A 4,478-nucleotide genomic window follows, 5' to 3' on the forward strand; every position below is an offset into this window, starting at 1 on the left:
ATGCATGATGAGAAATAAAACAACATTTTAAAACCATCTTTTCCCCAACTCTCCTTTCTTTTTGGGCTTAACTTCACTCCTGAATTCTCTACCTGCTTCCCTTCCAGTGATGCAGGGGGACTGGAAATGGGGGCTGTGGTCAGCTCATCACACATTGTGTCTGTTGTTCCTTCCTCCTCAGCAGGAGAGCTCCTCACACTCTTTCCCTGCTGCAGCATTGGAGGGAATGCCATGGGAGACAGTCCTCCATGAACTGCTCCAATTGGAGTGTCCCCCACAGGCTGGAGTTCCTCAAACCCTGCTCCTGTGTGGGATCCCTCACATGGAGTGTATCCCTTCAGGAAGAGGCTGCTCCAGTGAGTCTCTCCATGCCAGCAAGCCTGCTCCAGTGCGGGCTCCTCTCTCCACAGGTCTGCAGGCCCTGCCAGAAGCCTGCTCCAGCACAGGTCCCCACAGGGTCACAGCCTCCTTTGGGCACCATGTCTCTGGCATGGGATTCTCCAGGGGCAGAAAGCTGATACCAGCTCCACCATGGACCTCCGTGTGTTGCAGGGGAATCTGCTGTGGCACCTGGAGCACCTCCTCCCCCTCCATCTTCACTGAGAGCTGTTTCTCTCACGTGTTCTCACTCTCCTCTTTGGCTGCTGTTTCCACAGCCATTCTCCTTCCTCCCCTTTCCTGCCCTTCTCCAATCTGTTATCCCAGAGGCTCTGCCACCATCCCTGATGGGCTCAGCAGTGGGTCCAACCTGCAGCCAGCTGGCACTGCCTCTGACAGACACAGGGGAAGCCTCTGGCACCTTCTCACACAAGGCTCTCCTGGGCCCCTTGCTACCAAAACCTGGTCACACAAGCCCAAGGGAACTCGGCACAGTTTGGGTCTTTTATACTTTTTGTGGATGAAACAGACTTGAGAAGGTGCAGAGAAGGGCAGCAGGAGGAACAGAGTGTCTCTGAGGAGGACTGCAGAACACGAAGGGGATAGGTGGCTACTCTAAGTGAAGAGACTACATTTGGTTCCAGAACAACAACAACTAAACTCCTCAGCACTGGAAACTGGAAATTAGGAGGTGATGCCTGCTTCTTTCCAGAACAAAGAGGGAAACAGCCACGTGGGCAGCTTTAAAGTGATGCCTGATCAGTGCATGTTAAATGTCATATAGAACATGATTGCCTGGTATAGAAAAAGCCAACGTGATTATCAGCTTCAGTCTGTGTTGCTAACATTGGATTTACTGCAGGATGACCAGGACACAGACTCCAGCACAATTCAATTTTCTTTAATAAACTTTGGAGGATGGAAAATTTGAGATATTTATTTTAAAGTAAATTTTTAAATGTCATATGTCTTTCTTTAACATTGTACTGTTAAATTTTAAAATAGATCTAGTTCTTCCCTGCGTATGTAGCAGCCCAGCTCTAAGATAATCACATTGCTTTTGTTACAATCAAGTTAAATTACCCTCAGGTGATGTCTATAATACCCTGGTTACATCTCTGCTGTACTCATAGTTATCCCAGGGGACCAGAAGGGAGGCTGCCCTTTGGGATTAACTAAGAGGGAATAGGTGCCCTATTACCTCCCTCAGTATTTCAGGCTAAATTTTAAGTTCCTCAACAATTGCCTGATTGTCAGAGAACTCCCCAAGACAAATGTGCTTAAAATACAGACAAGCCCTGAAGCATTGTTATCTAGTGACTCTTCTCTATCCATATTTCTGAATGTCACATTTTTTACTCTGAGGCAAGGTCATATTATGAGAGCAAGGTATCAGCATTTTCCTGGAAAATTACTTTTAAAATCCAGGCAAGTTTTTGTTAATTGTTGTTGCAGGCAACACAGAGCTGTAGTAATGTTGGAACCAAGGATCACTGCTGCATTTCCCAAACCAAGGCATGCACTCCAGAGTCATGGCTTATGTCTGTGATGAAACCCAGATGTTTTTCATTCTCTAACCTTGTGCCCTAACTCTCCAGAGAGAAAATCTGTGGGCCTAGACTGGGGAAGAGCTAGGACACAGCCTGGCCATGTCAGTGAAGTGGATGTCACTCCACACCACCCAGTTTTCCTGCAATATCTCAGCACATGCAAGATCAGATGGCTCTTGTACTCTGCCAGTGGACAGGCACCAGGTTTTCTTCATGCTGACCATGGCTCAGGGCTACCAGAGGAGCTTTATCAAGAGGATAATAAGGTTTTGCAAGGAATCCTAAACTTGTGGTTTCAAACACTTCCTGGGCCAGGCCTGTCACATGAAAGGCTGATGGGAGGTGTCTGTGGGTGTGTACATGTTCAACCCCAATGAATTGACCAGCAATTTCAGCACCTGCTCCAAGATTTTATGAATCTCATTTGGTTCATAGAATGGGTGTAAAGCACTGTGTTATATTTTAGAAAGTAAAAATAGTGATTTTTATACAATGACAAATAACAGTAGGTGTAGGAAAGTAATGTCAAATGACTGCCTAAGTGGAAACTGAGAGATTATTTCTGCAAACAAAAAAGTTGTCTGGAATCCAAATGTATGGCCAGAACAAACTTGTTTCTCAATCAAACAGGAAAGCTGCAGCAAGTCCTCTACATTCTCATTAATAATATCTCAAAGAAAACATGTGCATGTACAACCATGCTTGTTCCCCCTGGAACTGCCAAAGCTTGAATGGACTGAGTCATGGGAAACTTGGCAATTTAAACCAAAGTGCAAAATACCTAGCATGGCTATAGACTGCTATAACCACAAAGTTTCAGTTCATCGTATTATAAAGTACCATTGTCTTGAACAGAAGTACCAGGTACAAGTAGTTCAATACAAGAGATGAAAGTACCAGGTATGAGTTGTTCTATACAAGAGATAAGTGCTTTGGAGGACAGACATGTTTGCACTCAGGGACACTGGTATGTTATCCAAATGGCAATACACAGCTGCAGTGGAGGATCTAGAGGTACCAGCTTTGGCCTGGATCATTTGGCTTCTCTTAGTTTGTTTGCAAGAATATTTCTCAAATGGCATCCACTTAAACACTTCTGTGGGCTTTCATCTGCATTTTTTATCCAAATCCTTACTGGAGCTTCTTGAAGATGGGGCCAGACATAAGCACAGTCACACAGACCTGCACAATGCCCATAAGAACCTAGATTTTCTCAGTATAAACCAATCCCATGTCAGAAGAACCATTGCACAACACTATATCCAAGCTAATAAACCTTATCTCTGTGTTGAATATAATTCAATATCTGATTTTATTAACTTGAGTCTCTGCTGTACCTCTTTTACTGTCCTCTCCAGTAAGATATTCAAGACTGTAGGCACTCACCTAATTCACTGCCGATTTTTCATAGCACCAACTGAATTCTGAATCATTGAATACAAGAAGCTGCACTACCACCACATCCCTGAAAAACAGGAGCCATGAATCCCTTTCATGCATGATGTATGTGAGACTTTGAGAACAAATCACATTAAAACAAACAAAAGACAACCCCACTCACCTCTTTTCTGTAGCCTGGGCACAGATACAAAGGCACAAAACCAGTCAGATGAGATTGCTTATAGAGCAAGCAAAGGAGCATGGCCTCAGATGTTTCAAGAACTGTCAGGCAGATTACCCAGCAAAATCAGGAAACAACTGAGTTGTTTTTGGGGTTGAGATGTTTCACTCCAGTTCTCAGTGCTCTCTCAAGTCACTTCTTAGCTCACACCCAGCACCTCACGTCCTAACTGTCCTCAAGGGCATTCTCATAATTTCCATTTGTGACCAGAAGAGCAGACCGCTGCAAAAGGATTTCAGTCTGGCACAATGACTCAGCCTCAGGAATCTCATTGATGACTTGTTCAATAGAGATAGGTCCAGCTGGAAGTAACAAAAGTCCCACCAGCCTTAGATAATTGCTCACAATTAAATGTCAATGCTCATCTTAAGAGTACATTCATAGCAAAGACATACTTCAGGTAGGTATATCCCAATTATTCCTGGATGAAAATCCTCATTTAACATCTTTGTTTTCACCTCAGATTTTGGAATAGCTGTTGCTAGACTTAGTATCAAATAAATAAATTTAATGTCTTCCATCCAAGCCCAACTTGCCTGGATTAAAAAAAATAAAACTACAGTGTAAAGTAATGCAAACAGTTTATCCAGTTCTGCTGAGTTGCATTTTTTTGTTGTTGTTTCCCAAAGGAAAAAAAATGACTACTTATTTCTTGAGAACAAGATTTTTATTTATAAAAAAAGCAAATCAAGCTCTTAGTCAAACATTTTCATTGGAAGGACAGCCATCTGAGTAGAAATTTATGGCTATGAATGCAGATGACCGTAAAAGGCTACTACCATGAAGAATTTCTCACAATAGCCATCTTATTCCCTGTTAGCTTGATTCTTTTTTAAATGCTACAGAATTCTTATTGTAATCTTAACTCTCAACTCACTGAAAAATAAATCCCCCTGACTGACTGGGGGGCAATGTCTGTGATTGGTTAC

The sequence above is a fragment of the Melospiza melodia genome, chromosome 3 (assembly GCF_035770615.1).
Source record: "Melospiza melodia melodia isolate bMelMel2 chromosome 3, bMelMel2.pri, whole genome shotgun sequence".
Lineage (NCBI taxonomy): Eukaryota > Metazoa > Chordata > Aves > Passeriformes > Passerellidae > Melospiza > Melospiza melodia.